Source organism: Hypanus sabinus, chromosome 19 (genome assembly GCF_030144855.1).
Source record: "Hypanus sabinus isolate sHypSab1 chromosome 19, sHypSab1.hap1, whole genome shotgun sequence".
NCBI classification, from domain to species: domain Eukaryota; kingdom Metazoa; phylum Chordata; class Chondrichthyes; order Myliobatiformes; family Dasyatidae; genus Hypanus; species Hypanus sabinus.
Window position 1 is genome coordinate 941,020 of NC_082724.1, and position 13,994 is coordinate 955,013.

Below are 13,994 nucleotides of genomic sequence, written 5' to 3' on the forward strand. Positions count from 1 at the left end.
TTACTGTCTTAGACTGCCCTTGGCTCGTTATCTGAGTTCCCAGCGCCCCACTCCCGATGGGCTCCACCATCCACACGCAGTCAATACAGGCTTCCTGCCTCTGGTCACAACTCCCTCCCTTTCCTCAGCCCTCAACCTTCTCTCAATCCTCTTCCTTCCTCCCTTCCCTCCCGCACCTTTGCTTATCCTTTTCCTCACTCAATATTGTTGTTCCGTGAAACATTACATCCTGGGCTTTGCTTCAACGCCCTCTCCCCATCCTCCTGAATCATCCACTCTGCCCGAAAGGTCTGTTCCTCTGTCCCCTCCCAGTTCGGTGCTTTGGCAGGGGGCCACTAAGTTTTGGATCCAGTTTCCAGAGGTCACGTCACTCGTCGTTTTCACATTTCACACAGGCACCCGCACCCCCCCCCCCCGCCATCACTCCGGGTTTCTCCCTCACTACCTCCTTCTCCTTCCCCACCCCACTCAGTCTGACAGTATCACCCCCCTCCCCGCGTCTCACACCGAGTCCAGTCCTGTTCACCGAGATCATCAGGGGAAAGAAGGAGACGTATTGGGGAGACCATGAGACCGAAGAGCAGAATTCGGCCGTTCGGCCCATCGAGTCTGCTCCACCATGGCCGATTTATATTACCTTATCCTTCTCAACCCATCCTCCTGCCTTCTCCCCGTAACCTTTGACCCCTTTTCTACCTCCGCTTGCCTCCACAGCCGTCTGCGACAATTAATTCCACAAATGCACCGCTCTCTGGCTAAAGAAGTTCCTCCTCATCTCTGTTCTAAAGAGACGACCCTCTACTCTGAGGCTGTGGAAACTATAGGAAACATCCTCTCCATTCTTGGTGCGCTGAGGGGGAGGTCCCGGCGGAAGGAGGAAAAGAGAGGGAGGTCCCGGGGAGAGGTGGAGTGAGGGGTGAGTGGAGGAGAGCAGGAGTGGGGAATAACCTCCCCGAGCCACAGGTCCGAGGAGTCCGTGTGAAGATCCCAGGGGATGGAGATCTCGGGATACGAATCCCCGGGGGTTCCGGTTTAAGGATGGAGAGAGATCGGGGTCCCGTTGAGTTGACTGGGAATGGTAGTGACGGACTGAGCGGCCGTTGGCTCGGAATGGAAGTGTAGATGAACATCGGGTGACAGGAAGCGGGTGACGCACGGGGCCGCGCGGAGAGTGCAGCGTCCAGCCCAGGCTGCGGAGCGGAGACAGGATCAGGTAGGAGCGGTCGGTGCCTGTCTCGGAACGGGAAAAAGAGCCGTTGGAAAGGGGCAGGGGAACGGGCAGGAGCGGGATCTTATCCTATAACCGCGACCGCCGTTACTCTAGAATCTGAATCAGGTTTATTAACGCTGACATGTAGTTCGAATTTTACCAGGTCACGCAGCACGAAGAGGAATAAGCAGTCTACGTTTCGGGACAAGACCCTTCATTAGGACTTGATGGAGAGCCCTGAAGAAAGGTCTCTGCCTGAAACGTCGACTGTTTAGATGTTGCCTGACCTGCCGAGTTTCTCCAGCATTTTGTGTGTGTTGCTCTGAATTTCCAGCGTCAGCAGAATCTCTTGTGTCTATGATTTGAAATGTGTAGTTTTGTGGTAGTGGTACAATACAAAGGCACAAAATTTACCATGTTGTAAAATAAACAATGCAAAAGAGAATAAGAAATGGGATGGCGGAGGGGAAGAAGCTGCTCCTGAATCATTGAGAGTGTGTCTCCAGGCTCCTGTACCTCCTCCCTGATGGAAGTAACGAGAAGAGGGCATGTCCTGGATGGCGAGGGTCCTTCATTGTAGCTGCCACTTTTCTGAAGCTCTGCCTTTTGAGAATGTCGGACCGTGACCTCCTCGTCAACATCTGAGATTCTGACAACAGTTGTGTCATCGTCAAATTTATAGATGGCGTTGGCGCGGTTCTGGCCACAGTTGTGGGTGTAGGGAGAGTAGAGCAGTGGCCTAAGCACGTCCTTGAGGTGCCTCAGTGTTGATTGTCAGTGAGGAAGAGATGCTATTTACGATCCACACTGACTATAGTCTCCTGGTGAGGAAGTCACAGCAGGAGACCCAGAGGCCCGGATTTTGCAGTTGGTGGATTAGATTGAGGGTACGATAGTGTTGAATGCTGAGCTGACACTGATGTTGTTATTGTCCAGGTTATCCAAGACCGAGTGGAGAGTTAGTAAGATTGCATTTGCCATAAGGCGGTAAGCATATTGCAGCGGGTCCAGGTCCTTGCTTACATAGGAGTTAGTTCTAGCCATGACCGATCTCTCAAACACTACATTGAGTGTTCCTCTTGGGTAGGTGGTCTTGGTGTGATTGATGCCCGTTTGAAGCAGGTGGGAACCTCCGACTACAACAGTGAGAGATTGAAGATGTCCTTGAACACTCCTGCCATTTTGTCAGTACAGATTTCAGTCTCCTACCCGCTTCCTAGTCCTAGTGTACGAGGCTGTGCGCGGCAACCGGGACTCTGTGCACGTGTACGAGACAGACGTGGAAATCTCCTGCTGTTCAAAATCTGCTCCTCAACAGAGTCCGCAGATGCAGGAAATACAGAGCAGCCCACACAAAATATGGAGGATCTCAGTAGGTCAGGCAGCAGCTATGGAAAGGAATAAATAGTCGAGACCCTTCATCAGGACTGGAAAGGAAGAAGGAAGGTGGCAGCTGATAAGTGAAACCAGATGAGGAGGGAAGTAGGAGAGGGGGATGAAGTGAGAAGCTGGGAGGCGATAGGAGACCCCGATGGGGTGAAGAGGAGGTGGGAGTTCAAAGTTCAGAAGTTCAAAGTAAAATTTATTAGAACAGTACGTATCGCGACAACCATGATCTTTTTTTTCCTTGCGGGTATACTTCCCAAATCTATAGGACAGTAACTGTAAACAGCACCAGTGAACAGCAAACCGTGCAAATGCAGATATAAATAAATAGCAATAAACAATGAAAGCATGAAACAGGGTAAAGAGTCCTTGAAATGAGACCGCTGGTTGTGCGAACACCAGAAATAGAATGAGTGCAGTTATTCCCTTTTGTTCAAGAGCCTGATGGTCGAGGGCCAGTAACCTTTCTTGAACCTGGTGGTGTGAGTTCTGAGGCACCTGTACTTTCTACCTGATGGCAGCAGCGAGAAAAGGGCATGGCCTGGGTGGTGGGGATCTCTGAGGTTGGATGCTGCTTTTCTACCGCAACTTTTCATGTAGATGCTCAATGGTTGGAAGGGCTTTACCCGTGATGTTCTGGGCCAAATCCACTACTTTTGAAAGATTTTCCACTCAAAGGAATTGGTGTTCCCAGTCAGTCGGTAGACTTTCTACCACACATCTATAAAACTTTTCCAAGATCTTTGATGACATGCTGAAGAAGTAGTGGTGCTGTGGGGAAAGGGGAATAAAGTGAGAAGCTGGGAGGTGATAGGTGGAAGAGGTAAAAGGCTGAGGAAGGAGGAATCTGATAGAGAGGAGAGTGGACCATGGGGGAAAGGGGAGGAAGATGGACACCAGAGAGAGGTGATGGGACACCAGAGGGAGATGGACACCCGAGGAATCTGACAGACAGGAGAGTGGACCATGGGGGAAAGGGGAGGAAGATGGACACCAGAGAGAGATGATGGGCAGGTGAGAAGAAGATGTGAAAAGGGGAGCAAAACGAGGCATGGAATAAAAGAGAAGGGGGTGGACAAAAAAGTGTGAGTGGGATGACAGGAATTAGAGAAATTGATGTTCATGCCATCAGGTTGGAGGCTACCCAGACGGAATACAAGGTGTTGATCCTTCAACCTCAGTTTGGACTTCCTGATGAAGGGTTGGCCCAATATGTCAACATATTTCTCTCCATCGATGCTGCCTGACCAGCTGAGTTCCTCCAGCATTTTCTGTGTGCTCTGAAACGTGAAAGAGAGGACCTAATTTAATATCACACCACGCCTTTCACACAGGGTGTGTGGGGAGGGCGGAGGTGGTGAGCGTCGGTCAGTGGGAGTGGGATTGGTTTGGGCACTGTTTTGGTGAGGTACTGTTCTGGTGTTGCGTTAATGTCTGGGTCTGGAGAGGAACTTGCCTAAAGGATTGCTTGGGTACAGGTACCTTAAAATCAACACTCAATGATTCAAGCTCAACGATTCAGGAACAGCTCCTTCCCTTTCACATTCAGATTGCTGAATGAGTCATTGAATTGAATTGACTTTATTGCTCACATCATTCACATACATGAGGAGTAAAAATCTTTACATTATGTCTCCTTCTAAATGTGCAATGTGCAATTTATAGTAATTTGTAATAAATAGTATGTTATACAGGAGAGTTAATATAGTTAATATAGGCCAATCAGTGTAGACTGGTGTCGTCGGCAAATTTAGTTAGTAGACTGGAGCTGTGGGTGGCGACACAGTCATGGGTATACAGAGCATAAAGGAGTGGGCTAAGTACACAGCCCTGAGGGGCACCTGTGTTGAGGGTCAGAGGGGCAGAGGTGAGAGAGCCCACTCTTACCACCTGCTGGCGATCTGACAGGAAGTCCAGGATCCAGCTACACGAGGCAGGGTGAAGGCCGAGGTCTCTGAGATTCTTGTCGAGCCTGGATGGAACAATGAACTGTAGTCCAAGAACACCATTCTCATATAAGCATCCTTCTTCTCCAGATGTGTAAGAAGGGTGTGTAGAGCTGTGGCTATTGAACCCATGATCATGATCTGATTGTTGTTTCTGCATTTTATTTATTTTATGTATGGTAATTTTAATGTATTGCAAAGTACTGCTGCCGCAAAACTACAAATCTCACGACATATGTCAATGGTAGTTAAATAAAACCCGACACCTGAAACGAACGGCCTTAATTTCAGTGCGGGGTTTGGTCGGGGTGTAGGAGGGGAGGGTGATTGGCAATGTCAGCTATGTTTTGGGTGAGGTAACAGTGAACCCCTAATGGTTCGAGCGCGTAGCTCACCTACCCCGAGGGCGGGACTATTAAACAGAGGGCGGGGTGTGTAACCAGGGGCGGGGTTTGTATCCAACCGGCGGAGCCCATATTCCGGGGCGGATTCTCTATTCAGAAGGTGGGGCCTGTATCTGCGGTGTCTGTATCCAGGCAGCGGAGCCTCCTGTGCTCCTCCCCGGCCGCGACACAGCTCCGGGATGAAGCGGGAGGCCCGATCGGGGCGCGGGTGAGCGGGGATCGGCAGGCCAGATCCCAACCGCAACAACCCAGGGTAGGTGAAGAGATAAATCGAGCTCGGAGGCTGCGGCCTAGTGTCCGTCGTAAGGCCGGAGCCCGGGGAAGGCTTGCGGCCACGTGACCACATCGCGAATGGGATCTTGCTGTGTGAGGGTGGTGGGAGCTGGGGGTCCCCGGACTCTCTGGGACTATGGTTCACATACGGAGAGAGAGGAGGACGGAGACCCAGGAGAAGCCGGCAATGGTATCCCGGGCTGGATAGAACGGGTGGTCCTAGGGAAGGCGAGGGGTGTCGTCCCGGGTCCCGAGGTTTTGGGGAAGGGAGGGGAGTGGGGGGGAGAAGGCAGCGGAGGGGACGGGGAAGGGGAGCTGGTGAACGACGCCTCATCTCGAGAACAGTGGCGGTACAAAGAGACTGAACAAGAGAACAGAGGCGCGGGCGATGGAGCAGCAGGTGTGGAGGGAGGGGACGGTGAACAGCCCGGATCAGGAGTGGGAGTCCCGGGAAGAGGGGAATGGGTGCGAGCACCGTAGGGGGAGTGGAGGAGAGGGGAACAACAGGAGTGGAGTGAGAGTTCGGTGAACAGATCAGGAAGTGGCGATAGTGGAAGAGTGGTGAGGGTGGCCCTGTGTGGGGGTGATTGGAGGGGTTGGTGGAGACCATTGGTATTGGTTGTGGGGTTTGGCAGGTAACAGGTGGAACCAGCTAAGGAGTACAGACAGGATTTGCTGGGTGAACGCTGAGGCTCTGGGGGAGGGGGTCAGGTGAACGATTTCCTGGATGTGGACTGTGTGGTGGGCGCAATGTTTGGCACGCTGGCCTTAATCAGTCAAGGCACTGAATTCAAACCAGGAATACTGTGTGCAGTTCTTGTCACAGCTGTTGTACAGTGCAGGATCAGCCCGTCAGCCCATCTTGATTGTGCTGACTCAGATGCCTATTCTAAGCCAATCCCATTTGCCCATGTTTGACTCGTATGGTTCTGATTCTTTCTTACCCCTGCACCCGTCCAAGTTTTAGGAACGGTCTTTAAACTGACAAGGGCACAGATTCAACAGGATGTTGCCAGCACTGGAGTAGCAAGGAGAGACTAGACAGGCTGGGACTTTTTTACTGAGAGGCGACCTTATAGAAGTTTATGAAACTATATGTGGTGTAGCTATCATTAATGGGCATAGCCTTTTCCCCAGGGCAGGGGAGTCTTAAAAATGAAGGATATAGGTTTGGGAAAGATTTAGGAAAGGTCAGTGGATAGAGGATTTGGGCTGAATGGCTTGTTTCCCTGCTGTGGAACTGCTTCAGTCATAGGTGGAAGGAGAGAGACAGTGAATAGCAGGGTAGTGCTGAGGAAGAAAGTGTGACTGGTGGTAGAATTGTGTGACGAAGGGTTTTGGCCCGAAACGTTGACTGCTCGTTTCAACGGATGCTGCCCAACCTGCTAAGTTCCTCCAGTGTGTTGTACGTGTTGGTGGAATTGTGTGACAGCTGGTGGAGTGATGAAAGATGCAGAGGCTGGTTGGATGAAAGGGGAGGTCTAAGAGATCTCTTTTTGGTGGGAGAACAGAAATGTGGGAAACGGAGGAGAGGGCTCAGGCTGAATTTGTGGAGGCAGAGGGACAGTCAATGTTTCTGTCAAGGGGAAGTGACTTTTTTTTTGACAGAGGACATCTCAGTTATCCAGAAACATTGACTGTCCCTCTGCCTCCACAGATACAGCCTGACCAGCCCCCCACCCCGTTCCTCCAGTAATTTGCTTTCATAGATTCGAGATTCTCCCATCTCTCTGGTTTAAATCAATTTCTTGATGTGGGTGTTGTGAGGGCACAGGATGCAGCACAGAAACTGGCCTTCCAATCTGCGTTGGAACACTCCAGATTAAAACTCACTGATTTAGTTTTTCTCTTTTTCCTAAATTGTCTCAGATTTTCCACTATTATCTTTGTGGAAGTGTGTCAATGAAGAGGACCCTCACCCTTCTGATTCTGCTCCCCTCAATTAAATTTTCCTTAAAGGAGAACAGTCCAGGCTTCTCTGGGACCTTTCCTGTCTGTTCCCTCCACGGCATCTCCAAGCCCCCCGTCCTTACCCCATCTGTCTTGATTCAACTGTGACGCTGCAGGATATTGTCGGACTCTGCTGTCAAGTTTTAGAGGGTCAGGAGGAAATCTCACTGTAACAGGCAGTCTGACCTTCCTATTTGAACCTATTGGAATAACCAGTGACAGTGAATCACAGCGCAGTCCTCCCAGCCCGTCAACCCCTGTAGGAATTAGGTAAATTCCAGTGAGATCTCTCTCTTTCTGTCACAATTCACCACCTTGAAGTGAGGTGAGACCTTCTGTACCTGATTTCTCATAATGAAAACTAAGACGCCAGTTGCCTGATGCCACACAATAACCTTCCATCTGGAGTCCCAACACACCCAGCTCACTCCGTACATTATACCTCAGAGCCTCTGCACTTACATACTCCGATTATCTGCAGAATGGATAATTTTGGATTTTCCCCACTGCCATGTTACAGTAATAGAGGACAACAGCACTAAAACAGGCATTTTGGCCCATTAAGAAGAAAAGAAAAGCTTACAAAAGGTTCAGAGAACTAGGTAATGTTAGAGATCTAGAAGATCTACTAGGAAGGAGCTTAAGGAAATTAGGAGAGCCAGAAGGGGCCATGAGAAGGCTTGGCGGGCAGGATTAAGGACAACCCCAAGGCATTCTACAAGTATGTGAAGAGCAAGAGGATAAGATGTGAAAGAATATGACCTATCAAGTGTGATGGTGGGAAAGTCTGTATGGAACCAGAGGAAATAGCAGAGGTACTTAATACTTAAGAATTCACTATGTAAAAGGATCTTAGTGATTGTAGTGATGACTTGCAGCAGGCTGAAAAGCTTGAGCATGTAGATATTAAGAAAGAGGATGTGCTGGAACTTTTGGAAAGCATCAAGTTAGATAAGTTGCCGGGATCAGATAAAATGTACCCCAGGCTACTGTGGGAGGTGAGGGAAGAGATTGCTGAGCCTCTGGCGATGATCTTTGCATTATTACTGGGGACGGAAGAGGTTCCAGAGGATTGGAGGGTTGCGGATGTTGTTCCTTTATTCAAGAAAGGGAGTAGAGATAGCCCAGGAAATTATAGACCAGTGAATCTTACCTCAGTGGTTGGTAAGTTGATGGAGAAGATCCTGAGAGGCAGGATTTATGAACATTTGGAGAGGTATAATATGATTAGGAATAGTCAGCGTGGCTTTGTCAAGGACAGGTCGTGCCTTACGAGCCTGTTTGAATTTTTTGAGGATGTGACTAAACACATTGATGAAGGAAGAGCAGTAGATGTAGTGTATATGGATTTCAGCAAGGCATTTGATAAGGTACCCCATGCAAAGCTTATTGAGAAAGTAAGGAGGCATGGGATCCAAGGGGACATTGCTTTGTGGATCCAGAACTGGTTTGCCCACAGAAGGCAAAGAATGGTTGTAGACGGGTCATATTCTGTATGGAGATCGATCACCAGTGGAGTGTCTCAGGGATCTGTTCTGGGACCCTTACTCTTCGTGATTTTTATAAATGACCTGGATGAGGAAGTGGAGGGATGGGTTAGTAAGTACAATGCTCAGTTCTGGTCGCCTCACTACAGGAAGGATGTGGAAGCCATAGAAAGGGTGCAGAGGAGATTTACAAAAATGTTGCCTGGATTGGGGAGCATGTCTTATGAGAATAGGTTGAGTGAACTCGGCCTTTTCTCCTTGGAGTGAAGGAGGATGAGAGGTGAACTGACAGAGGTGTAGAGGCATTGATCATGTGGATAGTCAGAGGCCTTTTCCCAGGGCTGAAATGGTTGCCACGAGAGGACACAGGTTTAAAGTGCTGGGAAGTAGGTACAGAGGAGATGAGAGAGGTAAGTTTTTTTTACTCAGAGTGGTCAGTGTGTGGAATGGGCTGCTGGCAATGGTGGTGGAGGTGGGTACAATAGGTTCTTTTAAGAGACTTTTGGATAGGTATGTGGAGCTTAGTAAAATAGGTAAGCCTATTAATTTCTAAAATAGGGACATGTTCGGCACAACTTTGTGGGCCTAAGGGCCTGTATTGTGCTGTAGGTTTTTGACTGTTTCTAGTCCTTGTCGAACTATAATTTGGCCTAGTCCCATTGATCTGCACCTGAGCCATTTCCCTTGTATCCTCTGCGCAACCTACATTCCCACCTAGGATTGTGACACGGCAAACATACAAGGGTGATATTTGGTCCTCTTGACAAAACTCCTGAGTTGGGTGGGGAGCAGCTCACCAGATGAGGACCATTTATCCCCAATCTTTGTTTTGTATGATGCCTTCTATTCCATGTGCTCTGACTAAATTCATTCGTCAGGGGATTGAGTTCAAGAGCTGTGGGATAATGCAGCTCTATAAAACCCTTATTAGACTACACTCGGAGTATTGTGTTCTGGTCACCTTATAGAAAGGATGTGGAAGTTTTAAAGGGATGCAGAGATTTACTAGGATGTTGCCTAGATTAGAGAGCATGTCTTACGAGGATAGGCTGAGTAAGCTAAGGAGGATGAGAGGTTCTAAGTAATGTACAAGATGATAAGAGATACAGATAGAGTGGACAGCTAGACACACTTTCCCATAGTGGAAATGGCCAGTATGAGGGGGCATAATTTTAAGGTGATTGTAAGGAAAGTTTGGAGTGATGCCAGAGTTTTTGTTTACACAGAGTGATGGGTACTTGGAACACACTGCCAAGGCTAGTGGTTGGGGCAAATACAATAGGGGTATTAAAGTCACTTGTAAATAACCACATGGATGACAGAAAAATGTAAGGTTATGTAGGACGGAAGGGTTAGATTGATGTTAGAGCAGGTTAAAGGCCATCACAACATGATGGGTCAAATGATCTGTACTGTTGTATTGTTCTGTGTTTATAGACCTTCTGACCAGGACCTTATCAAAAGCCCTCAAGATGCAAAGACACCTATTTGATGGGTCACCACCTCAAAGAATTCCTGCAGATTAGTCAGATCTGTCCTTCAGGGCCGACTCTGCTCATACCAATTGTCCTTTATAATCTGTCCTGTTAAGAGGTTAGATTTATTATCACTGTGATATGTTCACTGGTATTTGTAAGGGGGACACATTGCCTGTGCTCCACTCTTATTTGCTATGTACTATGCTGTGGCAACCCACTTTCTGCACAGGCGAACCGGCTCACAAATAGCCAGCGTGCGGGGGGAGACTTTGGTAATGCACCTCTGATGTCATTTCCGCCCAGAGAGGGTGGGCGCTAGGGATTAAATGCCAGCGCTGCGAAGTTTTAATAAACTAGTCTCGAAACGACTTACTGACTGCGTGTCGTTATTTCAGCACTGTGTGTAGCACATCGCTACATTGGTGACCCCGACGGTCCAAAGAGCAAAGATGACCGACCCTTCATCTGTTCACACAGTTTTGCTAAAACTGCCGACTTTCTGGACGCTGCGACCACACGTGTGGTTCCAGATTCGGCAGATATCTTCTGATTCCACACATTACTATCACATGGTGAGCGCCCTTGACCAGGAGACAGCCGTCCAGGTTGCGGATTTCATACAGTCGCCCCCGGAAAAAGGCAAATATGAAGCATTCAAGGCGCTGCTCATTGGGACCTTTGGCCTCTCATGGTGTGAGCGGGGTGTCCGCCTGCTTCACCTGGACGGTTTGGGAGACAGATTGCCGTCAGCATTGATGAATGAGATGCTGGCTCTGGCTGATGGACACAAGCCCTGCCTCATGTTCAAGCAAGCGTTCCTAGAGCAACTGCCCGAGGACACACCTGCTGCTGGCCGATGCAGATTTCAGTGACCCCCGGAAGGAAGCGGCCCGGGCAGACGTGCTGTGGAAAGCCAAGAGGGAGAGCGTGGCATCCATCGGTCAGATTACCAGGCTCTGCGCCCAACAGCGGATCAGACCAGGCCTGGCAAGGGGGCACACAACACAGAGGCAGGAGTGAGGAGGCCAGTGAACAGTGGTGTTTCTACCACCAGCGGTGGGGCTCAAAAGCCCGCCGTTGTCGCCTGCCCTGCAAGGGCCAGCTGCCGCTAATAACTATGGTGGCTGGCCACTAGGACAGCCTCTTGTACGTCTGGGACAAACAGTCGGGATGCCGCTTCTTGGTCGACACCAGAGCAAAAATCAGTGTCTTGCCCCCGACGGGGTACGACACCTGCAACAGGAAGCCAGGACCCACCCTGAGGGCTGCAAATGGCGGTACGATACGGACCTACGTCACCCGCACAGTGCAGTTGCAGTTCGGCGCCAGCCAGTTCACGTGGGACTTCACACTGGCCGCAGTGGCCCAACCACTCCTGGGGGCAGACTCCTTGCGAGCTCACAGACTGCTGATCGACTTGCAAGGGAAAAGACTGGTACATGTGGAGACTTTCCAGACATTCTCCCTGGGTGAAGCCAAGTTGCCGGCCCCACACCTGGACTCCATCACGCTGTCAGACAATGAATTCACCAGAATCCTGGCAGAATTTCCATCAATTCTGGCACCGCAGTTCACGGCAGCCATGCCCAGACACAGGGTTCAGCACCACATCCCGACCAAGGGGCCACCCCTCCACACCCGCGCACGCAGGCTCCCCCCAGAAAAGCTCTGCCTGGCGAAGGAGGAGTTCAAGAGGATGGAGGAATTGGGGATTGTACAGAGGTCTGACAGCCCATGGGCCTCCCCCCTGAACATGGTGCCCAAAGCAGCTGGGGGTTGGAGACCATGCGGCGACTACCACAGACTGAACGAGGCTACAACTCCAGACCGCTACCCCGTGCCGCACATACAGGACTTTGCAGCAAACCTGCATGGGGCAAGAATATTTTCCAAAGTAGTCCTCGTCCGGGGATACCATCAAATCCTGGTGCACCCTGAAGACATCCCCAAAATGGCACTTATCACCCCGTTCAGCCTGTTCGAGTTCCTTCGAATGCTGTTTGGCCTGAAGAATGCCGCACAGACGTTCCAGCAGCTAATGGATGCGGTGGGACGCGACCTGGACTTTGCGTTCATCTATTTGGACGACATCCTTATAGCCAGCAGTTGTCGTCAGGAGCATCTGTCCCACCTCCACCAGCTCTACTCCTGCCTGAGTGATTTCGGCCTCACGATCAACCCGGCCAAATGTCAGTTCAGTCTTGATACCATCAACTTCCTGGGCCACAGGATTACCAAAGACGGGGCAACACTTCTGCCCGCCAAGGTAGACGCGATCTGCCACTTTGCCCTGCCCAGCACGGTCAAAGGCCTACAGGAGTTCGTTGGTATGGTGAACTTCTCCCACCATTTCCTCTCCTCAGCAGCCTGTATCATGCGCCCTTTGTACACCCTGATGTCAGGTAAAGGCATGGATATTACTTGGGTCGAGGAGGCCGCGGCCGCTTTCGTTAAAGCCAAGGAAGCCTTGGCAGATGCCGCGATGCTGGTGCACCCCAGAAAGGACATTCCGACCGCACTCACGGTGGATGCATCTGACAACAGCAGTCGGTTGGGTGCTGGCAACCCTTGGCGTTCTTCAGCAAGCACCTATGACCACCCGAACTCAAGTACAGTGCTTTAGACTGGGAGCTGTTGGCACTGTATCTGGCAATCCAGCATTTCAGGTACTTCTTAGAAGGCAGGCCGTTCGCTGCGTTCATGGACCACAAACCGTTGACCTTCGCGTTCACAAAGGTGTCTGATCCCTGGTTGGCTTGCCAGCAGCGACATCTGTCTTACATCTCTGAGTACACGACAGACATCCAGCATGTCTCAGGAAAGGACAACGTCGTGGCGGACGCACTCTCCAGACTAGCTGTCCGGGCCCTGTCCCTGGGGGTGGACTATGCAGCATTTGTGGAGATGCAGCAGGCAGACGACGAGATGCCCAGCTACAGGACCGCAGTCTCGGGTTTGCAGCTGCAGTTCTTTCTCATAGGCCCAGGTGAGAGGACCCTCCTGTGCAACGTGGCTACCGGCCAACCTCGCCCCATCATCCCGGCAGCCTGGAGACGGCGAGTTTTCAACTCCATGGACGGTTTGGCGCACCCATCTATCAGGACAACCGTCTGGCTGGTCTCCAGCAAGTTCACATGGCACAGACTTCGCAAGCAGGTCAGTAAATGGGCCAAAACGTGCGTGCAGTGCCAAACAGCCAAGGTGCAGCGGCACACTAAAGCCCCGCCGCAGCAGTTCGAACCCACACACCGGAGGTTCGACCACATTCATGTGGATATCGTGGGCCCCCTACCAGTGTCCCGAGGAGCGCGGTACCTCCTAACTATGGTAGACCGGTTCACGAGGTGGCCAGACGCGGTCCCGCTCACTGACACATCTGCCGATTCCTGCGCCCGAGCACTGATTGCAACGTGGGTAGCACGCTTCAGGGTACTGGCCCACATTACCTCCAACGGAGGCACCCAGTTCACCTCCAGCCTGTGGTCGGCTGTGGCCAGCCTGTTGGGAACGCAGTTACACCACACTACTCCCTACCACCCACAGTCGAACGGACTAGTGGAACACTTCCACCGTCACTTGAAGTCAGCTCTCATGGCCTGCCTGAGAGGACCTAACTGGATGGACGAGCTTCCCTGGGTCCTGCTTGGAATTCGCACAGCGCCCAAACAGGATCTGCACACCTCGTCGGCCGAGTTGGTGTACGGTGCACCCCTGGCCGTCCCAGGAGAGTTCATACCAGCCCCAAGGGGGCAAGAGGAAGAACCCGCAGCAGTCCTGGACAGACTACATGAGAGGCTCGGCAACCTGGCCCCTGTACTGACTTCACAGCACGGATGGACCCCGACCCATGTACCCAAAGA

At 51.0% G+C, this 13,994-nt stretch overlaps 1 protein-coding gene across 3 annotated transcripts in view; it reads left to right on the forward strand.

The window, feature by feature from the left end:
- The first annotated feature begins 956 nt into the window (after nt 1-956).
- LOC132377648 (hyaluronidase-2-like) overlaps nt 957-13,994 on the forward strand; it is a 32,572-nt gene continuing 19,534 nt past the window's right edge. Inside the window, exon 1 of one of the 3 annotated variants that reach the window (XM_059943841.1) lies at nt 957-1,213. The gene's annotated coding sequence lies outside the window, so the exon portion shown is untranslated. Of the gene's footprint in view, nt 1,214-5,061; nt 5,200-13,994 lie in introns of those variants that run through there. The other 2 variants (XM_059943839.1, XM_059943840.1) reach the window with 2 other exon arrangements.